The sequence below is a fragment of the Pyxicephalus adspersus genome, chromosome 1 (assembly GCF_032062135.1).
Source record: "Pyxicephalus adspersus chromosome 1, UCB_Pads_2.0, whole genome shotgun sequence".
Lineage (NCBI taxonomy): Eukaryota > Metazoa > Chordata > Amphibia > Anura > Pyxicephalidae > Pyxicephalus > Pyxicephalus adspersus.
Window position 1 is genome coordinate 100,382,817 of NC_092858.1, and position 27,212 is coordinate 100,410,028.

A 27,212-nucleotide genomic window follows, 5' to 3' on the forward strand; every position below is an offset into this window, starting at 1 on the left:
TTAATTATCCCCATGTGTTGCTCCTTCCACTTATGACCACTAGGTGGTAGCACAGTGCAAATGAACAGCTTTAAAATTGTGGATGGAAAAATAGAGAACTGGTGACCTCAATGACTCCAAAGGGCACTAGATTAACATTGACTCTCTAGGTCAGCACTTTGAGGTCAGAAAAATGATTAACATTATAGATTTACCAGTTTTTCAAAATGTCCACATATTTGCTTCATGTACATTATTCATAACCTGGTATACCACACAGTTCTTTTATTTATATAGATTTATACTGTCTGTCTGATGGCAACCATAGGATTCTAAATTGTGTCAACCCTAGTGACAGTGGTCACTGGGACAAACATAGGGTTTATCTTCCAAGCAGGCCCAAAAATTGCTGGTTGTGGATAAACATGGCCTGAATAACCTGCAAAAAAGTTGGGTATTGCTGACCTCTCTGAAAATCTTTATTGCCTGTCATTTTGGTTTGCTTAATTACTTCAAGTCATTGATCTGGAGCTGTGTTTCTCAACCAGGATTCCATAAAACCCTAGGGTCCACCCAGAGGTTGCTAGGGGGTTCATTGAGCAATTTGTACCTCCCGGGTTAGTTTAAGGGATACCAATGATCTTTTTGGCTGTAAGGGTTGGGTGCTTAAAGCTGGCCAGCCATGTAAGAAACATTCTTACTACTGATATACTTACCTACTGACTGCCAAACTAATGTACTGTGAGCTGTGGATATAGTAATTACAGTAGGCGTTCTCTAAAGACCTTGAAGTAATTTCTAGGGTTCCCCCATGTTATTAAACTGAGAAACACTGATCTAGAAGATTGTAGGTGATGACCTTGGACCAAATTGTTTGAACTCTTCACTAAATTTCCTGCTCTACTTGTTTATAGTTAGACTAAAATTATTGAAAACAACATGACAAACATTATTATTTTCAGAATACTGTTAATACCATATTTCACTAAATGTAAAGAGTATGACAGGTTCACTTTAAGCCTGGCATAGCTGCAAATGCAGTTCTTGGATTGTACAAATATGCCTAAAGTAGCCAGATGTTAATTAGAAAATGAATATCTCTAGAAAACAAATTCTCACAATTGTGCCTGTGCTAATAAATGTAGTGAGCTGTAGATGTAGTGACTCATTCTGTTCACTTGGCAGACTGTTCTGGCTAATTGATCTAGTGGGCCTGTTCAACATAAAACCTGAAATAGATATACATTACCCATGTCTAGACACTTAAGAGGGAAGTAAGCATACTGGGAGAAAAAAAAAACAATGCTCAAATCTAATTTTGGTTCAATCTTACATTTCTCCAAATTTAAATTCCAATGATTCTAAAAGAGAGCTATCATGCAGAACACATTAAACCCATAAGTACTAATGAATTTACAAAGCTAGATTTAGATAAATTCAAGCTTCACCTCCAAAGGTTCAGTCAAAAATGACTTTGGGGGCTGATTCATCTCTTTTAGGATGTATTATCCATCACCCTTAAGAAAACCTCAGGGCCAGTTTTGGCTAAACAATATGGTGTAAAATATTTTAAATGGAAAATGTGATATTCCTGGAAACATTTCGGCACTTTTAACTACAAATTTCTTGATTTGATCTTGCGGAATTAAAGTTAAATATTCTATCTTTGCTCCTATAGATTGACCATAACATCATTACAACTAGAACAGAATCCTGTTACAAAGAAAGTAAGAGTCTACAATCACTGTATATGTGATACAATTGCTTATAAATGCTAAGACCAGGAAGACTTGCAGGTGAACTGACATTAAGACTGCATACACATACTCAATTATTGTCAGTGGAAATTTTCTTCCATGAGTGTTTTCAGCGATGAATGACAGATTAATAAACAAGTGTTGTATACACATCCCTATTCTGTTCTATAGAGAGAAGAGGGGGTAGAATAGAATTTCGGAATAAAGGCAGGAAGGAAATATATATAGAAAATGCAAGGCTCTCACTTTAAAGTGTATGTCAAGCCAAAACTTATTTTTCTAGTCTCCTAGAGTGTTCTTCGAAGGGTAAGAACCCTAACTTTATTAAGGAAAGTTTGTTTTTTGTTTGGGAGTTGCCCCCACTTCCTGTCTAGCAAACTAAGGTCATGTCAGCAAGCAAGTGTCTCTGATTAACAGAGCCCTGTATAGCAGTAAAAAAAGGGTCCTAACCCTCCCACACTTAATCCAAAACTAGGAAAACATATTTGGCTGGATTCATTTCGGATCCAATGAAATGGTTTGATTTGAAGTCAAGTTTAGTTTGAATTAATTGTTAACAACTGATTTTCCACATCTGGACTGGTTCTGAAGCCATTTAATGGGTTAGTAAATGTGTAAGGGAAAGTGCAGAATTATGCACTTTTGTATTTTGTTACAGTGGTACCTTGAATAAGTCCTTAATTTGTTCCAGATCCTTTAGTTTATCCCAAACAGGACTTATACCAAACAAATTTTTTCCAAAAGAAATACAAGGAAAATGATTAATCCGTTCCCATGAAAAAAAAATCCTATTGTTATTGGCATAATATACATTGATGAGGCTGTATAAAATAATTTTAAACACTGCTTAATATTAAATTACATAAATACAAAAGCAATTAGATGAGATAAATGAAAATGTAACCTCCCTTTACCTTGCTGAGAAGAGTTGAGTGCCTACTAGGATGGTGCTGAGAAGGGAGGAGGAGGAGGAGATGTTATGTCATTCACAGAGAGTTATTGTGCGGGTTGTTCACTGAATGGTAGCAACTGGCTCGTGGCCAGTCCTGTCCGGTGTTGTGACTCATTTTGACTCATACAAGTTCTAGCACAAAGGTTGTATACCAAGCAAAGGTTGTATGCCAAGCAAAATTTTTGTCCAAACAGGACTTATTCCAAAGCGAACTTATACTGAGGTACCACTGTACTTTGTACTGCAACAAAAGACAAAGCTGGTTTATGAAGGGATTTTGCCGTGCTTACAGTACTCACAAAGGTCAATATTATTATTAATAACCAGTGTACATATCAGATGGTTGCTATGTCCTATTGGCAGGTACACTAGAAGTACAACACATATAGGAATATTGCACATGTGTGAGCAGTGTTTTGAGTGTTCCAACTAATCAGTTACTGAAAATACAATGGATCGGTTTGTGGAGAGCAAAATTGGCAATGGATACGCTTGTGTACCAGCCCTTAGTATATTTCTCAAAAGAAGAGATTAGCTCAAAGGTCTGAACTCTAATCTGAGTGAGTGTGAGCACAACACATTACCTGCAAGAGAATAAAGAAACCACTTTTTGTTTTTTTGAGTTATGAGGATGTTCACAAATTATAAATGTATTAGAAATATTATATTTGAATATATTGCCTATTGGTCTGTAGTTGTGGTGGGTAAATTAGTTTTTCAGCAAGCACAGAAAACATCTATTGAGTTTGCTACAAATGTGTCCTTGTCACTGTTCATTTAGAATATTCTAACAGGACCAGACATAGTGAGGTGCAATGTGCAGCTACACTAGGACTCACTTAGTTCGAGCACCCAGGATTTTGTGTTTGGAAGGGGGGGGGGGGGAACTACTGATCCCCCAAACCCCCTTTTCCTCTCTTGCTTTTCATTTAAATGGTGGCCCCCATGTAGCCACTTCTTGCTTGGCAGCCCCTTTAAAATTCAGGAACATTTCAGCTTGAGCATAAATGCAGCAAGATTGGATTGTCCGGAATGAACAGTCAACCAGATGTTGGATGAGCTGCATTGCCAGGGAGATCAGTTATCCAGGGAAACGATGTTCAAGACTTAAGAGATAGGTCTGGTAAAAGTTGAAGATGATAATGATATCAAATGGGATATTGGAAGATTATCAGGCTTTAGCAAGGGCTATCTGAGCAGCTAAGGATATACCAAGCTAAGCATTTCAGGGGCTTTGGTAGGGGTATATCCAATTTGCTAAATAGGGCAAGCTCTGGAGACATGATCAGTAATGTTGGAGGATTGATGAGAGAAGCTGGGAGACCTTATTCCAAAAAATGCTGTGCAATCGGGCAGGACCACCAGATATGCCCCACCGTTCCCTTTTGTCTGTAGTCACGGAAGCACAATGGGGAAAATGCCAAGAGGTATCTGGCTATCCTGTCCGGAAACAAATACCAGCTTAGGTATTACATAGTTTTATAGTTAGACTGAACTGGACCCATGTTAAGGGAGATTTTGGAAAGTTGTTTTGGTCTATTCCTCCAAATCCCAAGAAAAATTCTAGATCTTTTTCCCACACTTGCATATAGAAGAACAAAAGATATTTTTACTTTCATTGCCTTTGTTTGGGTTGTGTAACATTCTGCAATTCACTCTGTATTTTTTGCTATTCCACATCACATCATTTTGCAAGCTTCACTGTGTTCCCTATTCTATACCACACTATTTGCCATGGCATAGTATGCACACCACATGTTTTCTCTCTTAGCATTCCTAATGTTTTCTCCTTATCCATACATACTTTAGCCCATAGTCTAAACCTCTTTAGTAAATCCACTTTCATGAGTTACCACACTGGGTGTCTAGTAATGACACTGATCAGGGACATTGATGCAGTATCTGTTTACAACAATAGAATGGTATAAGGGAGAATGGGCTGAAAAAATTATACCAGAGATAAATTATTGGGAAAAAAAGTATGTGGGGGTTCCCAATTCATTCTACACATGTGTCCACCACTGAGAAACATTATCTTTGCATAAACTAATTGTCTTAAACATTTCACCATGTAATATAAACAAATGCAACCTGTAAGACAACCATGGCTTTCCCATAGATATTGTGGGAAAAAAGCAAAGCTACAAAGTCACAGGAAGTGTGTTATTTTTAGAAATTACCAGTTCATGGTTTAAAAGGAAAAAGGGGAAATGGGACATAAAAAACAACCTCCATATCAAAAGACTTGTAAGTTACTATATATTATGTTTTTTCTTTTTGGTTTTGATAAGCGTTAAACATCCAGGGCCAATTTTTTAACTTCTAGAACCTGTTACATTAGCTATCCATTGAGTTCCCTGGACTCAAACACATTCTAGATTTCAAAATGTTGTACAAAAATGAACTGCGGATGCCTAGACCAAATAATATAAATATCTAAAAAGTAAAATCAATTTTTTACAGAATTATGAAAGAAGCCATCTCTAGGAAAAGGAATTTACTTGGTAACATGGCCTTATTTTCCCTGAGATTTCTGTTCAGAAGCACTATAGGCAGTCTGCAAAGGTTATTTTTACCTTTATACAAATTACAAAGCTGTGTTTTATCACATCTTAAAGCAAGAAAGTTCAAAAGCCCCTTTCGGTAACCTTTTAAAAATGATTTTTGCAGTCCAAAGGAACTGCTTTTTCCTGAGCAGCAGGGCTGTGGATATAACAAAAGATGGTCCTTGTCATTGGGCTACAGTGCAAGACATCAGAAAGAGATTTATTTGCATCCACAGTCATCTTCAAGGAGCCCTTTATTTATTAACTATAGTTTATTTAAAGTCTAAATCACAGGCGCTTTACTAGAATTTTGACCTGGTATATCAAGGTTCTGTTCTCTATCTATAAGGTACTTTATCTCTGTGTCTGAATGCTCAAAATATTAAAATAATCTTACACATTACTCGTTTGCCAAGAAATGTTACTCTATAGCAGCAGTCGCCAATGGTAGTCCGAAAGAAAATTTTGGTGGTCCACAGAAAAATTTGGACATTATTTTCAATTTTTATGTTTTATTAAAAATAAAACAAAAATAATATTCTAATAAATTCTTATATTCTAAATGACAATTTTCGCCTTTATATTCCACTAAATTCAGGAACTGTACTAGAGACGGAAAAACAAGGGAGGCGCAGCATGATGATTGTTACACCTCAAGATTGTTTATAGATATTTATTTATGTTTTACCTTGTTTTCTTAATTACCTCCTGGACGTTTCTCTGTTGTCTGGATTTCTGTACCAAAAGCGGTACACTGTTTTTCATGAAATTTTTTTTTAAATTGTAGACCTGTAACTTACAGAAATATGTCCGAACAGGGTTCTAGTGGATATCATGAATATAAAAAAAGTTTGAAACACACAATCATGTAAAAAAAAAAAAAAATTACTTTTAATAAAATTAAATAAAAAACACAAACATCAGCTTAAACAAGAATACATAAATAAATCAAAAATACTGAAAATGCAATAATTCGGTATACTGTATAGTAATATTTTTTTCTAAACCACCTCCCTAGTGTGGTAAATTTTAAAACAGAGTCCAACTTCACATACCTATAGACAAAACCACATAAATATATTTTGTATTATTTTTTATTGGATTGGATACAGGACTGTATTGAATCCAATACAAAATATTTGAATTTCCCACTACGACCCCCATCGACGGGCGCACGCACGGACATGATCAGGAATCGTCGAGGGACGCGTACGCGAACGCCGGGTATTCTAATTCTTTCCGAACTTCCGTACTTCCATGCAAAAAGTGTTAATTTTTTTTCATGGAAATTTATTTTAGATTGTAGGCTATAATTCACTGAATTACTCAATAATTACTTATAATTCACCGAATTACAACGAATTACCGCATTACTCACCGAAATATGTCCAAAGTTTTAAAAATTTAATAATAATTTTTTTTTTTTATAAAACATAAAAAAAAAAATCTTTAAAAAAAATCTTTAAAAAAAATAGTGTATAATGTAATGTATATGTACAGTAGCTTATATAATATATATATAATACAATTATATATATATATTATATAAAGATTTCTTTGTATTGGACTCAATACAGCTTTTTTGTATTGAGCTCAATACAAATTTATTTGAATTTCCCGCCCCGCCTCCCGCACCGACTCATGCAGCGACGTCACCGGGAAACCCCGGAGATCGTCACTGCACTCGCCGGGAGAAGAAGGAAGAGAGAAGACGTGTCCGGAGGAGCTGCGGGGACCGGGTAAGTATATTCTTACAGTTGTAATCCGATTGTCATACAATGTATGACAATCGGATTGCAATATAATGTTTGTTTACCAAGTGTTTTTTCCCCAAACCAAGGTCGGGTTTAATGGCCGGGGTGGTTAAACTGTTAAACTGAGTGACTAGCTATCATTTGTGCATGAACCTTTTTTTATTGATTATCTATATGCATTGATAGGGGATATAACATCCATATTTATGCTGATAAATATTCCAAATGATAACTATCATTTCTTGTTTGCTCTTAGATTCTAAAGAAATAAACCCATAATGAGTGAGAAAAAACAAACAAATATTTTGTATTTCTTTAGTAATGCCAAAGATAATGCAACTAATAGTAACAATAGTAATACTTCACTTAACTGTGAGCTGATCAATGAATGACAGCCTCCACAGTCCTTGTCAGGCACCATTATGAACATCATTATTTTACAAATGTATTTATCTTTTTAAAAAAAATCATAATATTGGTCTGCAGGGATTTAAAATGATGAATTTAGTGGTCCATGAGGCTCGGTGACTGGTGTTTTATAGTGTATAGTTAAAGGTATGTGAAATGTAATCTTTTTGATGTATCTCCAAATAGTTAAAACTGGACAATGCTGATTAAAGAGTGTGGTAGATCACTGGGGGTTGCTCATGGTAACGGGATGTTTACAGGGCAGATAATAGGCAGCAGACTCCAAAAGTTCAAAATAACAGCCGTTTTTATTTGTTTAGGCAAGTGTTACAGCACACTCTCCAGCACTTCACAACAAAACAATAAACAGTAGCCTGGCTGGGCCTCTGGCTACCTCACTTAGGTGCCCTTTCTTCCTAATACACTATATCAGTACTGTTAACTTGCAACTTTGTAGTACTGTTTGGCTGCTGGCTTTCCTGGAACCCTTTGGCTCTCTCTTCAGCCTGGAACCCTCTGGCTCTCTTTCAGCCTGGAATCCACTTTGGCTCTCTCCCAGCCTGGAATACTCTGGCTCTCTCTCAGCCTGGAACCCTCTCGGGCTCCCTTCTCAGCCTCTTGCTGATCAATTCCCTTCAGCCTCCTTCTGATCAATTCTCTCAGCCTCTTGCTGATCAATTCTTCCAGGCTCTTCCTGTTTAGATCAATTCCCTCTCTCTCGCACCTGAGTGCAGGTGGATATAACCCAAATCAGGATTGGGTTGGGCCAAGGAGCCCACCCTTCACTTTCCTTGGCTGGCTCTAGGGCCCTAAAATCCCTGGTTTCTTCCTAAAAACCTATCCAAACATATTAACATACTCTTTCCCCAGAGCCTTTAACACTTTCCTGACACTTTTTAGGGACACCCTGTCACAGGAGACTAAAATGTACTAACTCTTTTCATAAGCAAACCTTAACAAGTATATAGTCAGTTTAAAGCTGAACTCCAGCCTGACTTTTCCTTTTGAACACATAGAGAAGGTTTTCTCCTATGTTGAAAGCGATCAATCCCATTTCCCTTCACAATGTGACCACTATTTCCCATCTGTGTTGCCATGCCTTGTACCCCTTTCAGTTATTTGGTTTGTGGCCTGTCAGTTATTTTGTCTTAGCTTCATGTGTGGGCATTTTATAGCATAGTCCTTATGCAAAAAAAAAAATGACAAAAAATCTGTCCAGCAAGAGAGCCATACATCAATGTGCAAGACAAATCCATATTGCATTAAAGTACTTAGAAGTTTTAAATAAATGTCCATACTTTTGCAGGTGATGAGAATGATTGCAGATAGTGTAAAGCTATGGGGCAGCTCCCAATGCAATATTTGACAGTATCCAATCTTATTTCAATTGTCAAAAAAGTTCCACAGTTTTTATATCATGGCTCATGACAATTTACTCCTATTAGAGTATACATTTTAGTACATATATATCTGTACTTATTCCAGAGAAACACCTTACTTGCCACTATCTGATCGCACATACAGCTATAAATATGTATTGCTGCAATTCTGAATGACTTTTATAGCTTTAGTAATGGCTCATATGGATGCATAGCAAGGGCTAGATTGCTGATAACATTACAAGTAGAAGTAATTTATCTTTTATCTCCTACAGCTTAATCTGAGTAACAACATGTAATGCAATATTACCAAATGTTGCAAATCATAGTTTGCTATTTTTGCATTATTTAAAAACTACAGCACAAGACATGATAGATATGTCAGTAATTGTTAAACATCAGATATAGGAAGTACGGATGAGCGAGATTTGAATTTCGATCACGCAGCGAATCAGGTCGCTTACCGGACATGTAAGTAAGAACGGCCTTGTGATTCACCATGAAGTTGTGTTCTTCACCAGTCAGCACATTTAGTGTAAGTTATATTGTGTGTATTACACTCTTAGTTACTGTTCACTGACTGCACAGGTACAATTGTAGTTGCTGCTCCTTGTAGTGCCACATTTAGTGTATTCTATACTGTGTATTAGTAAAGACACTGTTAGTCATCTTTTTTTCACACTGTACATTCACTAAAGCTAAATAAAATCAATTGCATTTCCTATTTACCAAAGAAGGCTGTTTGGTACAGTTAAATTTCTGGCCCACCGCCTCCTGCTGCTGCCGCCTGTCAGTACTCCATTCAGTAAAATTGTATTACACACTTTTGTGTGGCATTGACGATGCACTACACCCAGCTCTGAATGCCAGTTACTAATGTGGTCCCCACTCCTTCTCAGGGACCATTGCCTCTTCCTGCTGCTGCCTGCCCAGTACTCCATTTACTAAAATTGTATTACACACTTCTGGGTGGCATTGACGATGCACTACACCCAGCTCTTCATGACACCTACCAATGCGGTCTCCCTGGCAATAGCTGACCAGAGGCCACACACTGCTACTGCTCTCGCTGTCCCACGCTCCGTCTCTGGTCCTCCATCCTTTTGCCTAATGTCACCGCGCTACTTGTCCACAACTTTATGGGTGTCATTCCTAATACATGTCATCCAGGTCATGATGCCAGCTAGAAATGTGGTCACCTGCTGTTTTGATGGCAGAGACTGTTGCTAGTGGGTTGAGTTCAACCTTTCTGTCCTAATGTTTGTCCTAATGTGTCCTAATGTCCTAATGTTTATGCTGCCTTCTGTACGCTGTCCATCACGCAAAAATCCTATTTGCCTGCTGTCACTTTACCTGCCATTTTCTGGAAAACCACAAGGGCTTTTGAACTTTTGTATTTTTCCCTTGTTGCCACTGTTCTCCTACACGTATCTAGCAAATTTGGTGGTTCTAACATGTATAGGGGCTTTACTATTAATGTTTAAAGTCAGCCCATTGACTTTAATAGAATTCACGAAATCGGACGGTTTCAAGGCGATGCCAGACATTTTTGTTGGACGCAGTGTAAACACCAATAAACACACATCATATGTTGAAAAACACAACACAACATTTTTCTAGCGTTCAGTTTGGGGGCTCAATTGAGGTACATGTAGGAAGAAGAGGAAAGATATTGGCGCAATATATATATGAAATTACTGATTTTTCGGTTGGCAAAATTAGCTTTACATTAGCTTCAACCATATGTTCTGATAATACATACATACAATTGTGTTCAGAATAATAGAAGTGTGTTAAAAAGGTGAAATAGGCTCAAAATCCTTATAATAGCTTTCATTTCCATACATGCAAATGCATTGGGAAGACTGCACATTCTATTCCAATTCAAAACAGGAAGAAAAAGGTATTAGGCTGTTCAAAATAATAGCAGTATGGAGTTCAATTAGTGAGGTAATTCATTCTGTGAAAACGAAGGTCAATTGTTTAAGGGTGCCCTTATTTAAGGGTGTTGTACATGCTGGTTATAGTGCATTTCTCTCTAAAAATGGGTATAATGAGTAAAATGTTTCTTTCTAGACATTGCTCAGAGAAACAGCGTACTTTGATTAAAAAGTTGATTGGAGAGGGGAAAACACATTACGAAGTGCAGAAAATGATAAGCTGCTCAGCTAAAATGCTCTCAAAAGTTTTAAAGTAACAACCAAAACCTAAAAGACGTGGAACAAGCCGGACAGAAGATTTGAAGAATGTTCAAAATGATAAGTGAGTATTGTTACAAATAGAAGATGCCTATATGAAGCCCCTGCAAGGTCCCAATTTTAAAAAGACGTGCTGAGGAGGTTACAGTTTGCTAACGAACACACTGACTGGTCTGAAGAGAACTGGAGCTACATTTTGTGGACTGATGAAAGCAAGGTTGTTCTTTTTGAAAATAGGGGCCACAGTTTGTCAGACAACTCCCAAACACATTACACTGTGAAGCCAGTGAAGCATGGTGGCACAAGTATTATGATATGGGGATGTTTCTCATACTATGGTGTTGGACCTATTTATGACATACCAGGGAACGTGGATCAGTTTGAATACATCAAAATAACAGAAGGGGACATGTTGCCTTATAATGGAGGGGAAATGCCCTTGAAGTGGGTGTTTGAACAAGACAGCAAACCCAAACACACCAGTAAAGGAGCAAGGTCTTGGTTCCAGACCAGCTAGATTGACAGTGCAGAGTGGCCAGCCCAATCCCCCGGCCTTAATTTAGTAGAAAACTTCTGGGGGGATGTAAGAATGCTGTTTATGAGGCAAAACCAAAAGATGCAGAAGAATTGTGAAAATCAATAGTCCAATCATCCTGGGCTGGAATACATGTTCAGAGGTGCCAGAAGTTGGTCGACTCCATGCAACACAAATGTGCAGCAGTTCTCAGAAATTAGTTATACAACTAAATATTAGTTTAGTGATTTAAAGTAAATTGAGTTCTGTAAAGCAGAATGCAGACACTGAATTTTTTTGGACAGCCTAATCCCCTTTCTTCCCTTTCTGTAAAGGAATAACACAAATTTAATATGTTTTTCTCATGTTTTGATTTGGAATAGAATGTGCAGTATTCTCAATTCAATCGTCTATATGAAAATAAAAGGTATTATAAAGGATTTGAGCTATTCACTCTTTTTTTTTTCACTGATATTAGTCTGAACACAACTACATAGGATCCTTGCAAATAGGAGTGTGAATGAATACCTCTCGCTTTTGTATGCAGCAACTAGCAGATTATTTTTAATGTTAACCTGTGCTTTGTCCAACTGGTTTTCTGGATAGCAGGTTGTCCCTACTACTGGTTCATGTTGTTCTTCTGCCCAAGATACCCAACTAAAATCAAGGTCGATGTTCCAAATATTAAAAATAAAATATTAAAATTTATGGCCAAAATCAATGAGGTTGAATATTACCCCAGAAAACTCTGTGCCTTCAATGTTCTTTCTATACCTTATCATTACACTGCACAACAACGACTGGGTAAAACACATGTGATTTACATGATATCGAGTGTGTTGATTCCAAATCTGAACTTAGAATTTGCCTATCACATACAGATTTTAAGTTATAGGCGTGCTATAGCTGCTCAAATAGTCGGTAATTGGGTAATGTACTTTTACATTAGAACATTACAACAGTTGCAGCTACTACTATGCCTGCTGCCGCCTCAGCTGAATCACGCCCCCTGGTGGCATGAATGTTCCAGCAGTGGGTTGGCATGTCTGGGCAAGTCAGTGAGCTGACGTCAGAAATAAGTATATAAGGCGAAATGGACCAAGGGCTTGTCTCTAGTGCGAAACCATCTTATTGGATAATACAGCTAGGCCATTGTGAGTCTGTTTTGAGCTAAAGATGAGTAGGCATAGCTGTGGTAATAAACCGGACAATTATTGCTACATTTGTGGCAAACATACCCGTGTGATCAATGCAAGAACCTAACAAGAGGGTGAGATTTGCTTACAAGTATTACTTTGGATGTGAAATTGGAGATCAGGTAAAAAGCTGGGTGCCTCATATCTGCTGTCAGGTGTGTTACGTTGGCCTAACACAATGGTTGAATGTGAAAAGGAATTAAATGCCTCTTGCTGTGCCTATGGTTTGGCGTGGGCCAAAAGACCATCACTCGGACTGCTACTTCATTATGAGTAAAATTGCTGGGTTTTCAAAGAAGACTAAGTCAAAAATCATCTATTCTGATTGTGAATCTGTTCTGAAGCCAGTGCCACATGATGCAGAGAATCCAGTCCCAGTCCATCCTACATCTGTTGTTACTGACAGTGACATGTCAGATGAGTAACAGGAGGAAGATGTCCATGTTAATGAATGTTATGAACCCCAATTTGATGAGGGTAAGCCACATTTTATAAGCCAATCAGATATAGATGATCTAGTAAAAGACCTGTCTTTGTCAAAAGAGAAGTCTGAATTGTTAGTCTCCAGATTAAAGGAGAAGGAGTGGAGAGTTTGCTACAAAAAGGACTGACAACTTCACCTTTCGTGATCGTCACACAAAGTTGGCAGGTTATTACTAGCTGGAAAACGACATTTGCTTCTGTACCCACGTGAGTGGTCTGATGATGGAGTTAGGTTGCTAATACTTACCAGAGCAGTGGAGATTGTTCATAGACTCGAGCAAAGCAAGTTTGAAAGCTGTATTGCTGCATAAAGGTAACAAAAAACCTTCTGTTCCTCTTGTTCACGCTGAGGGAATGAAAGAGACATATGAATCCATGGAGGTGATTTAGAAATTGATTAACTATTCGTTTGTGGTGACCTGAAGGTGGTGGCACTCCTTCTTGGCCTGCAATTGGGATATACAAAATATATGTGTTTTCTGTGTCTGTGGGACAGTCATGATGACAGCAACCATTACAAAGTAAAAGAATGGCCACTGTGGCCAACATGAAGCAAAAATCACTTATTGATCCACAGAAAGTTTACCTTCCACCACTTCATATTGCAATGAATCGTGATGGTATGGGTTTTCAGTATCAGAAGGACAAGTTTGGAAAAGGTATAACAGATGCTAAACTGAAAGGAGGCATTTTTGTTGGTCCCCAAATCAGCAATTTGATGCTTTATGCCACATTCAGAGACAAACTCAACCCACTTAAACTTGCTGCTTGGGATTCATTTGTGCTAGTTGCACAAATCTTTCTGGGCAACAAGCGAGCTGAAAACCATGCTGAACTTGTGAACAACATGCTAACAGCACACCATCAACTTGGCTGCCAAATGTCACTTAAACTTAATTTCCTACATTCCCATTTCTTCCCACAAAATTCAGGTGATGTGAGTGATGAACAAGGGGAGAGGTTCCACCAGGACATTTCTGTTATGGAAACAAGATATCAAGGCCGGTGCAACCCCAACATGATGGGTGACTACTGCTGGTTTCTGCAACGGGAGACAGCGGAGAGCCACAAATGCAAAAGCAAGTGCCTGAAACACTTCTGAAGTGTACATGTGTGTTGAACAAGGTGAATTATGTGTGATTGTATATGTTGTTGCAACATTAAACTTCTTTTTTGTAATGTCGTGGAGCTATGAGGCAAAAGTTAGTTATGTATAGAGATTACATAATAACTGCAGAACGGGAGAATGTGGCTAGTCATGTATATACACCTAATTAATTTAGGATCCTGATGTCTAAGGCAGAATCGGACTTCAGATTTGGATTCAGTCCACTTGATTTAGTATAGGACACATGGATTAGACCAAGTAGCAGACAATATTTATTTTTTTGTGATGCAGTGAATATTTAATTAGTATATTGGTATTGCATATTTACTGCTTCTTCTGGGCTGTGATAAAGATGCATGCTTTATAATCGGACAGCTCACTCTCTGTTTTCCTAGTTTGAATTTCACAGTTATTAATAACACATCCTTCTACTTCAAGAACATTTCTCAGGAAATCTTTATCGTATTCAGAAAGATGGAATTTTTCTCCATTTAGTCATTTTTGTATTTACTGATCACATCCAAGGCTAATAAGCAGGCAGTTAGCTGGTGGTAACTGGATGGGTTCTATGATGTTTTCTTTATGAACGTAACATTTCAAAACGTGTTTAATTGCTGTCTTTAGCTGCTGATCCTTCTCTTTACATTGGCAGCTATAATTTAAAGCAGAGTAAAATGAAATGCTATGACAAGTACGATAATCTAAGGCTTAGTCTACACAGGCGTTTTCCCCAGCGTTTAACCTGAGGCTTTAAAAGCCATGTTTGAAATCTCCATGCATTCCAATTGGCTAATCTACACCATGAGGTGTTTTCTGGAGGCACGTTTATGAGCATTATCTATAACGTTGCTTGCAATGTTTAAAAAATTAAAACACGGGGTTAACGCTGGAAAATGCCCCAAAACGTGGGAAAACAACAGGTAAACGCTTCCATTGATTTCAATAGGGCTTTTCCCGTATTTAAAAAGCACTTAAAACGTAAACGCCGTAAAAACGCAGAAAAACGTGGCATAGACCTTTTCCAGCATTTTAAAGGCAAGCTTTAAAACGCTAAAAAAGTGCATAAAAACACATTTAAACACAGTAGGATTGTTTACATGCGTTTTAAAAAACATCTGTGTAGACCCAGCCTAAAGGATCACGTTGTGTAGTATTTAGTATATATCTAGTTGTGTCTAGCATGACATCAAAGGCCTTTAATGAAACATGGGTGATATTTTATTAATCTATGTTAGATTTTTTAATAAATTTACTACATTTTAAGTTTCTTAATTCTCTGTTTTGCTTCCAATACTCTAGGAACCTCATGAATCACAAGATTTGTTTTTACAATAGAACATATTGGTTTATAAAAATAATTGGATGTAAAGAATTATGAGACCCACTAAGGCTGATAACCCTTAGGTTTATACCTCCTTTCTGTAATGGGAAGGTGAGATGGGAGATGAGGTTCTGTCTAAACTATGCACATACTGTACGCTAATGTGCAGAACACTGATGTGGTAAAGAAAGAAGTTTATAACTTGAATATTAATATTATTTATATTGTGAGCTTCATATATTGCTTCAAATAATGCCTTTTTGGTCATTATGACACTTTACTAGGACTGCAAATAACCACAGTTGGCTAAATCAACTACACGTCTGGATTTGAACTTGAGATACTGGGCCTGATTTATTAAAGCTCACCAAGGCTGAACAGGATAAAATTTCATCAGTGAAACTGGGTGATCCAGCAAACCTGGAATAGATCAGGATTGAAAACATTTGTTAACAAACAACAAATGACTTTTTAAGAAATCCATTTCAGGTTTGCTGGATCACCCAGTTTCACTGATGAAAGTGTATCTTCATCAGTGTATTCTCTCCAGCCTTATTGAGCTTTGACAAATCAGGCCTAAATGTGCTCTGTAGCTGGGTGTCATTATCAAAGCAGATAAAAGTGGATCAAAGCTTGGTAAAAGTGGAAAGGAGCCTACAGGCCCACCTGATGCACCAAAAGGTACATTTAACATTTTATTATATTATAGTTACCTGACTTTTTTTAGACAAATCAATCTACAGGTACACTCTACATTCCCAGTGAATTAAACATTTTCACAGCAATAGGAAGATTTGACAGATACTCAACCTCTTTCCTTCCTTCTCTACAACAAATAATGAGACATGTTTCCAATCACAAGCTCCAGCACAATCATGCAACCATTTTTTTCAGCTCTATAATGCAGTGCTCATTGAATCTCAGAAGAATGATATCTCTGAAATATTCACAGGCTGGATAAAGGTGGTAAATGAGGGGACCAATAGTTATGTCAATCATAGTGTTTCCTTTGACATTAGCTAAAACAAAAAACAGGATGGAATTATATTAAATAATATTTATTTAGGGGTCAGTTTATCAAAGGTCTCCCCCAAAATTATAATATTATAAATGATTGTTATACATACATCACACAATCTTTTGTTTTCAATACATTTTTATTACAATGATGTACAATAACAAACAGCATAATCAATCAAATAAAAAAAAAGAAAGTCCAACGTTACCCAAGCATAAAAAGTACAACAGACATGTGTAATGTGTCCATACAGGTACTTAAACAGAGGCTGTCAGAAAGCACCCAACAATGTCCCTACTGTGACTATACCAAATAGAGCTCATGGGGCAGTAAAGGAACTAAAAAAGAAAGCAAGGGGGTTAAAACCCTGCAAAAGCAAAGGTTACATAAACAGCCTTAAAATGAACATCACACAAGTGATCAGAGAAAAGCTTTTGGACTTGGAATTGTAGATATACTTACATCTGGGTTCAAATAACCATAGCGGTTGTTAGGTGCAAGGCCAGTTTTTAAACAGGGTGGCACAATGTTCAGTTATTATCTTTATTGTTTCCCAAAGTGTTACATCCCTACTCCCAACTGAACTTAAATTTGCCTGCTAAAGCTTTACTTAAAAAGTGTTAGACATACATACCAAACTTTTCAGTGAGTATTTTTATTCCTTCCTCCTCAAAGGCCATTCCAGGTTTGGAACAGTATGTGTTTAAAAATGTTCTGGAGTGGAATCCATTTATCTGATAGATCTTGTGCTGGATAGGATTCATCCTTTATCACCTGTAGAAGGGTCCTTGGCTATCTGTGGTCTTCCAATACGTCTACCCAGTGCTTAGAATCACATTTTTAAATGTATGTATTACTACATGCAGATTAATGTCATCACAATGTGACTCACCACGAGTTGATTTTATGCACTCAGCTGATAGTACTGTAAATTAACAATAAGAACAATAAATTTGTTTTATCTCATGATGTACATTAAACATACTTTTAAAAATGTAAATCTTGGTAAAAACATGTTTAATATATCTCTTCAGCACAATCGCATGTACCCATGTTTTATCTCCCTAAAATAACTCTCTATTTTAAATTTCTAGTCTACAGATATTTTTCCATATTTCGAGATTATTTTGAACAGAGAAGAAAACTGGTTTATAGTAAAATATGCTTGTCACGCTTGGGGAGACAGGGCCATTAGGGGGCGCTACGGCTTGGACGGAAGTGGTGTGAGCCCTGAGAAGAGCCAATGCACAGAGTCTAAGCAAGAACCAGGTCTTCTCCAGAGCCTCTGATGGTGAGGATGTAGCGCTGCCGGTTACCGCCAGGTTGCGGCCCTTGGGCACACCAGGGTGGGCAGAATGATACACGGTACCAAATCACTAAGCAGAGGAAGGCCAGGGTCAGGGCAGGCAGCAAGCAAGAGAGATCAGGTCACAAGCCAGGCATCAAATACTAGGGATCCAGGAAATAGACACCAGTAACACAGGGGCCACTGCACAGACACAAGGAACATAGCAGACACTGGAAGCAGCAGAAGACACAGGTAACAGGAATATCCAAAGACAGAGAGAAACACTGAAACAGCACAAGGGAATGGGCTGGAAACACAGACTGGGCAACAGGGGGGTAACACAGGAGCTGGACAGGGGAAACACTGTATTAGGCAACAGGTGTACCGAAACAGGAGTTAGCTCAGCAAGCTGGGGGGCTCAGCACTAATGGAGACACATTGCACAAACGCTGAGTGCTGTGTCTGAGCTAGCTAAATAGTCAGGGATGATTAACAGGCTATTTTCTGATTGGCCAGCGAAACTGATAAAGCTTTCTAGCACAGGCACGCCCAGAGTTAGAACTACTCACATTTCTCTCCCTGCGTCTAGAATGCCTGTGTTAGGCTGGCCTCAAATGATTCAGCACCCCCATGCTAACACCAGTATGTATGCTCTACAATATCATAGTAGTTTGTGTTTTAAGAGATTTTCGCAAAAATATTGGCACTTTTCAAAAAGTATCTGTACATAAATCAGGGCAAGGGAACAGGAACACACAATCAGGGTGTAAAACTACATTAACCTCCCTAGCGGTAACCCCGAGGGGTAGAAAAAAGTTGCTGAGAGCGGTAACCCCCGAGTCACACTCGGGGTAGGTAAACCTATGGGAAAGATAGTAAATACAGCGCTTGATCCGCTGGCTTTCCGCATTTTCCATCACACACACGATGTCCAGCACATGATGAGTCACCGGGGGAGTTCCCGGTGACATTTTTGCGTGTGTACGTTGCCGGCAGGTCGGGAAATTCAAAATCTATTTGTATTGCATTCAATACAAAATAACTGTATTGAATGCAATACATTGCATTTATATGTGTAAAAGCAGTACATTGTTTTCAAGAACATTTATTTTACAGTATATATATATGTATATATATATATATATTTTTTTTTTACATGATTTTGTGTTTCAAACTTTAATATACTCATATTATTATATTTTACTGTAAAATACATTTTCATGAAAAACAATGTACCGCTTTTAGACATAAATAAGACAAATAAACGTACTGACAGCAATGTGGGTAGGGAATGATAACCCTTTGAGAAAGGTTGTCCTTCATTTGCTTGGTGAAGGCTAAGGTCATGTTGGCCAAATGTTTTGAATGTTTTTTTAAATTTGGTAATAGGAGGTGGTAGAATGTTAGTCAATACTCTTTGGGGGTAATGGGAGAACACCCATTTTTCAGATTGTTGATAAGTTGGATCCAGAGGCTTTGCCACATTAATACCATTGCAGCAGCGTTCTAGAGATTGTATGCGAAGCTTTATAATAAACAGCACAGTTATCCTGACTTGATGCAATAAGGGCCTACTTACTTTGTCCACAAATCCATCAACTCTCTTCCCAAGAAGAGAATGCTTATTGTGAGTACTTATTGTAATATGTGGTTAGTATACTGTGATCTATGCACTATACCTTTGGTTCTACTATTTAAGTTCTTTGGTTTTTATTTATTCCAATGTTACTGCCATTTCCCCTTCTTAAAATAATGACATATTTAAAACAATGGTTGTCAGTTTCAAGTCACGTATGTTATCTCAACCATTAATAGCCTCAAATTTTAACATATGACAAGTAAATGTGTAGGTCTACTAAACTTCATTGATTACAAGTTGAAACTATCTGCCCCCTATCCCTTTGTACTTCCACCTTTTCATATTACTTAATACATCTGTGGTCCTGGGATAGGTTGGGTTCAGATTTCCTTAATTTTTCCACTGAAGTTTATGAAACCACCCTTATTGGATGTTGATGCCTGGATAACTGCGGAGTGATGAGAGGTGACCATATTGGCGTAGGCAGAGACTGCTGGCTGTATCACTAGATGTCACTCTCAGAAGTGGCTGAACTTCAAGCATTAGCCTCTGCCCACCCTTTCCTATTTTCAACTCATTTCTAAATAACTTAAAAAACAAAAGCCTTTTATCTTTTACCTAGATCCTTGGTCGTGTGATAGGCTGGGTCTCGTATCTTTTATATTTTGTTCCTTGGAAATTAGGTGGCCCCTTCCTTTGGGGGTCTATGTACCTGCCTGGGTGAAATGGTCATTTGCTATTGGCTATGAAGTGACATCATTTTAAGATTCAGAAGACAGCACTGTGATGACATCCTGAAGAGGCAACTAATTAGATTGCTGGATCACCAGGCTAGTGAAACACCAGCAGTGGTGCCATTGAAGAACATAGAACATGGATATTAGTAAAAAAAAAGGAGCTTTTGAAAGGTATTTTTTTTAAAAGTTGATAACTGGGTTGAATGATCTCTACCTATGTAAACAAAGCTAAAATCCAATTAGCTCTAAAATAGACAAGGCACTGCCCCCCATTGTTTGTTTGAAGGCATCCATGGGGGACAGATCTATACCAGTGGAGCACTGCTATAATTATTATGTTACATCTGCAGCTTTCCTTCTGTCCATGAGGGATCAGGCACTTCATGCATTCTCCTACCATTGGCTTCTAAATTATTATCTATTGTATTACACAGCCATCAGAAATTCCTTCTACAAATACCAATTGGTTTGTGTTGTTTGTAGAATCAGATCAGCAGCAAAGGAAAAGTTCTTTATATGATTGGTGCTGAGTTCCATATAGATTCGCCCTTCCATCCCATGGCACAACAATTCACTCATTGTACCATAACCAGTGTGTGCCTGTATTCTTGTAGCATTACTCATAGAACACAGCAAGGTCAGGCTTCCTCAGAATATAGTGCCCACAACCCCCTGTAGTAATAGCATTAGATGAATCATCCCCCACTAATCACCAGGGACTACACACGATAGCTTCCCCTTCATTCAGAATGAGCGCGCCCCAATGTCCACAGGACTAGCCCGCAGCTGAGCGATACCATTTCTATAGTGGGAGGTTCCTGTTGATGACAGCGGCCAGCAGCTATCCAGCTACATACTACGTTCTATACAAGCGCCTTTTCTTCCAGCCTTCCCCTATTTTTCGCCGCCTCTTTAGTGGGCGCGGCCAGGCTCTGGCTGACAGCGGCTATAGGCGGGCTGTACCACTTCCCCTTCACAGGGGTTATTTGTGTCGGTTGTGGTGGTCGGGACCAAAGTGTGAATCGGGGATGTGAAAAAACGACATGACAGCCCCGGCTCCCCCAGCACCTGCCACCGGGGCTGCCTGGGATACGACGGCTGCAGAGCTATGACGTCACTGAGCTGCAGCTGGGAGGTATGACAGCATTGGCGGTGAGTGGAGCCTGACAGGGCCTCTTTTTTCTGTGTACATGATAGCGAGCCACGCTCTGTAGTGTCCTGTGTGTGTCTGTGTGTATGAGGCACAACACAACCCATACCACAATGTGTAACACAACGTATAACAAGTGTGACCCCAGGACATGCTTTATGGTATTATGTATACATGCAGGGGGTGTTAGAAGTCCTTTTTTGTTGTTGTGACAGTTCAGGCTGTAAATATCTACCACATGGTTATTATTTCTCCACTACACCAAACTTAACAATGGATTGTGTTTGTGGTTTTTATACAATTTATATTGTGTACAGATAATCAATATAGTGTTGTGTGTTTATATTTTATTATATATATTATATAATCATACAATTGTTTAATTCACATTCCTATATTTTTTAATCTATTTTATGACATTTCATATGGAGAAATCACTCACAACCTCCCAGATGGCTGTAATGAACAAGAATAGTGTGATGGAGTGTATACATAAAGATGCTGATGTTACAGACTCCACGCAGGATCATGTAGTTACAATGCATCCAGGATCATGTAGTTACAATGCATTTGACTCCATGCAGGATCATCTAGTTACAATGCATCCTATATTGATCATCAATTTGTGTTCATTATTTTTTTACACTTTTATTTTACACTTTCTGTATTTTGGCAAATAAATAAACGATACATTCAGAAGAAATGTCAGGGTATAAATGATTGATGATTGATTGATTACTCTGATTACCCCCTCTGCACCCAGTTCTAGCTTTGATCCCTGTTTTCTCCATGTTCTGCTGCTTTTTTCAGAGTTTGTTTTTGTGTGTTAGGTTTTTTTTATCAGTATGCAGTGCTCAACCCAGAAATTTTTTTAACCCGGGTGGGAAGAAATTGTAGGTGGGTGGCAGCCCCTGTATTGTGACCAAAAACCTTTAGTAACCACCCAAAAACAGCTGGGTGGGTGCTGAAAAGTGCTGGGTGGTGCACCCAGCTAAAAGGGCCTGGGGAGAACCCTGAGTATCTATAGTTATTGTTCTGACAATGAGGGGACAATTTTGTGACCCCATTCAACTACTATCCATGATGGATATCTAGGCAGACTCTAAAGTAAATATAGATGAAAAGTTTTAGGTTACTAAAAGTTTTAGCAGCAATATTTTTCAGGTACTGTGTGTGATTTCTGCTACTGTACTGTGATGAAGAGCAAGAAACTCAGTAAAATTGTGCATAGTATTAATAATGAGTATATCCTATGTTCTTTAGAAGCAGTATCCAGCCTTTTTCAACCTTTTTTAACATGGAGGAACCCTTGAAATAACTTTCAGGTCTTTTTGGAAACCCTGTTGTAAGTACTATATCCACAGCTCACAGTACATTAGTGTGGTGGTCAGTAAGAAGAATGCTTATTACATTGATGGTAAGTGGGAAGAATGTCACCAAAAAGACCATTGGTGTCATTAAAGTGACCTGAGAGTCACAAACTGTAATAAATATATAGTAATAGTAATGGGGGTTGCCTAGGACCTGAAAGTTATTTTAAGGGGTTCCCCCATATAAAAAGGTCAGGAAAGGGTGGTCTAGGGGATCCAATGTTATAACTCATAACCATTTCCACTCTGATACCTTCAGCCAATGTGTTTCAGACCATCTTTGGAAAGGTGTATGAATGTAAGTACAATTTGGACCCGTGTCTAACCAAGAAACATAGGAAAGCTAAAGTGTTGGTAAAAGTTTCATCTGGATGGCAAAAAATTATTTTGTGAGACAATTAAAGATTTAAGACCGACACAAAATGTGACAATGTGATTATAAAGTATAGGGAAATGATAACGCCGCTTTTGTGTGCAGATATTTACAACCAATTCTGTTGGATCAAGTTGCAATTGGCAATTCCCAAGTGTTCTTGAGAAACTTCTTGGCAGGTGCTTTGACTTAACAGTATTAAGGGTTTACTTCCCTGAAGAAAAAAAATACAGGACTTGATTAAATTAAACATCTACTGAATAGAGTCTTTTTCCAAGTAGCTTTTCATCTACACTTTAAAGACAAAATCTTTTCATGTCCAATATTGTTTTTTTAACTGCAGTGTTTCTAATTTTACAATTTATTTTGGTATTGATTATTCTCCACAGGTCCAGGACAGGCTGTCTGGTTCGCACAGGGCTGAACTCTTAGAAATCTTTAAAATTATATCCTTGCTGCCATATGAAGGGAATATAATGGTAATGTAAGTAGCTTTCCTGTGCTTTATTCCTCCCACTTTCGCTATACACAATTGGTGTTATATCAAAATATAAACACGATTTACCAAATCCATCATACTCCTGCCATATTCTAAACTTGTTTTATTTTTTTACTACATTCCAATTTTAGTCTTCTGTAGATGAACACAAAAACTAAAGCTCACTCTAAATGAGTCTGATAATTAAAAAGAATTGCTACTAAAGGTGTTTTCATCCAGGAAGCCTCCAAAAAATAAGTCTGACGCCTAAAACATTTGAAATTGAATTACAGGTAGTCCCCGAGTTAAGGACACCTGACATTTGGACGCCTATATACGAATAGGGCTTTCCTACTGCTAGTGAGGACAAAGGCTTGATAGGGGGGTAGTTTGCATGACTTGCAGAAAAAAATCCTTTGTTAAACGCAGCTAATGTTGTGTTTATAAATACATATAATAATGTAATTGATTCCCTCACCATACCAGAATGCTACACTAATTTGTTTCAATGCATAAATCTGACACTTTTATGCTAATTTGCTATATGCATACATTCATATACATATGCAAGAGATTTTGTAATTTGGCAATATTTTGTCTAAAATGTTATTAAAAATACAACATTGGACCTACTAATTTTTACCAGAAATGGTTCACATCTCCACAAGATGCTACTCCCATTGATACGTTTCTGTAAAATCTATAAAAGATAAGTTTCTGTAAAACCATGGTGCAGTCAGGATAATGGAACTATTTAAACTATAACTTGGTTACTCTGTGAATTTATAAAATGTTCCAGCATTTTCATATTCCTTTTGGCAGTTACATTGCAGCCACAATAATTTCTCCTTGCACCTATGACATTTGTGTCAAAACTTAATAAGCATCCTTTATCTCAAAAAAAGCTACATTTTATTTCCTTTTTTTTTTCTCTACACCTGACTATTTCTGGACAGGTGTTAAAATGAAATTTTGAATGCCTTGAATCACACAGTTGTCAGACCCTGGACAGGATCCTATGCCTTAAGCTTTATTTACTAAAGGGTTCAGCCTTTCACTTGTGTGCAGAAAAATATTTTAGGCCTCCAGTTGATCAACGAAAGACACTTTTCAAGCCTTTTCATAGGCATTCTACTTTTAAATGATAGAAATGCTTTTTATGCAGATAAATAACCCGTCTCTACCTGGGTTTTGTAACAAAGTTAGATTGATTTAATATTCAGTAAATGCCTCAATTCACTTTTTGATACTCCCATGAAAATAAAATAATTTACATTTTGGCATCTAGGTAATTAGGTATGATGCCATATGTACTGATGACAGAAAGCAATAGATCATTCAGAATGAAGATAATGGGAACTGCGCATGCGCCGCCGTCTATGGAGGTAGCAGCCTAAATGGCTCGGCGCCCTCTGGTCCCTTTACTGGCTCTTGCAGCGGGTCCCAGCAGCCACGCCACAATCGAGCACTGGAAACATCTGACTCCTGGATAGCAAGCTGAGCATGCTCCAAGGGTGGTGGGAAAATCGGAAACTAAAACAAAAGACCGTTTTCCACGGTTCCAATCCATGCGGCCGGCATCCAAGATGGCCGCCACTAGAGAGGAGCACGCTGCTGCACACTCTGCTTCCCAATATAAATGGGCCTTCACACAAGTTAGGAGCTTTGTGGATAGAGGGTGCGAGGAAGCTTCCCCTCAATCATCCCCAGCCAGCATTTAAGTGAGGCATTTCCCCCCCAGACCACAGGCCTTCTCAGGCTTCCCCCATAGCTTCCCCAGCACTATTAGAATCAAGCTCTCCAGCCAGCCCCAGTGGGGATGCTGAGACCTTTAGTCCCACAGTATTACCTCAGGTCTCGGGCTCCAGATTCAGCATCCTATCTCAGGGGACTCCCCTGCACCTAGACTGGATGGCCCCCCCAGGGATGTGATAGTTAAGCCTTATCATTATGCAACCAAAGAAGCGATGATGAAAGTAACAAGAGTCCTGGAGAATATTGAGATGGAAGGTCTGACTTAATGCCATTTATGATCCAACGTAGGAGGGCGCTAAAACCCTTACTGCAGGTTCTCATTCATCACAAGATTAAATACAGATGGGCGTTCCCACGCAGATTATTTTTTCAACTGCAGGGAAAAGGTTTTTCTTTCTCCTCTCTCTCCAATGACGAACAACTCCTTAAAGATCTGGTTCTTCTTCCGAAGGAGGACACTCCGTCCACCTCAGATGCAGAGCACCAACCATACTTTACCCACTTTGGCATAGAGTGAAAGTGGGTGGGAAGCAAGCGCAGAAGACACCCAGAAGTATCATTCTGGCTGTTTTTTTTTTTTTTTTTTTTTTTTTTTTTTTTTTTTTTTTTTTGATTAAGATTCACCACCTGCCGATGGCGTTTTGATGTCCTAGTTCAGCAATTGTTTTGCAATCCTGCCCCTATCTACTTTGCGGATAACCCTTCAATCAAGCAAGTTTTTTTTTTTTTTTTTTCCTTTTGCACCCTCATAAACGCTCCATTTGCTTCATGTTGCAAAGTGTTAACCCCAAACCAGGCAAAGACTCCTCCAGAGATTGCTAACTATAGGCCAATCTGGTCCTATCATCTATGGGTTTTGGCCCTTAGTTTACTAATTGTTTGCTATCTCTCTAGGACTCCCCTCAGGCTAGGATCTAGGGGGTTTCCTCTCGGCTGCTATTCTTGTCCTTCCCTTTTTACACTCCGTCCAGATTTGGAGCAAATACTGTAACCACCCAAAACTTTCCTCTGCTCATGCTTCTCTAACACCTCTCTGGCATAATCTGGAATTTCCACGGGGACTCAATCCAGAGCTATTTGACTGGAGGGTTTCTCAGGGTTTTATGAGGTTGAAAGAACTGACGGATATTCGGTCAATGCTTTCCTGGGAATATCTCTCCAAATAGGAAATACCTACTAATGAGCATTTTCGCTACAGACAATTGAACTCCTTTATTAGCTCTATTATGGAACAGGCCTTGAAACCTATGATGTCCAGCCCGTTTGAGAGCACGTGCTCATCCATAGCAGCTACAAAAGGGCAAATCTCAGTAATCAATGCTGCCCCCCCCAACGAGTTAGTGACCCCAACGAGTAAACTTAAATATATGATGGATTGGGAATCGGACTTAAGTATAGGACTTAGAAAAATGGTGCGACCGTCTGCATCTTGGTTGTGTTTTCGAGGTTGTGATGCTAGAGACCCTTTATGTTACACATCTGGTGGTTTTTCCTGATTGCCGTGCGTTTTTAGAAAGAGGTGTTTAAGTTCATTTCTTGATACAGGGCTCTCTCCGGAAGCAGCCTTATTTGGTAAATTGAATATGGCTTTTTCCAAACCAAAATTGATAAAACTGATTCTCCTGGCTGGTAGAATTTCATTAGCCAAGGCATGGAAGTCAAGCTCGATACCTCTTCATCCCATCTTCAGCAAATTGAACTGGGTGGTGATCAATGACAGGCTTACTCATTCTTTAAAGAACTCTCTGGGTAAATCTGATGATATCTGGGAGCCCTGGATTTCCTTTAATAGTGCCTGCAGGTGACCTCTTGATACCTTATACACGTAACACATGAAGTCTTCCCTCTCCTTTCTGTCATTCTTTCTTT

At 38.5% G+C, this 27,212-nt stretch overlaps 1 protein-coding gene across 6 annotated transcripts in view; it reads left to right on the top strand.

Annotated features, from left to right (window-relative positions):
- Positions 1 to 21,142: 21,142 nt before the first annotated feature.
- Positions 21,143 to 27,212, top strand: part of HIVEP3 (HIVEP zinc finger 3) — an 81,100-nt gene continuing 75,030 nt past the window's right edge. For 3 of the 6 annotated variants that reach the window (XM_072420848.1, XM_072420826.1, XM_072420889.1), the window contains exons 1-2: positions 21,143 to 21,369; positions 23,500 to 23,594. The gene's annotated coding sequence lies outside the window, so the exon portion shown is untranslated. The remainder of the gene's footprint in view (positions 21,370 to 23,499; positions 23,595 to 27,212) is intronic. The other 3 variants (XM_072420857.1, XM_072420837.1, XM_072420863.1) reach the window with 3 other exon arrangements.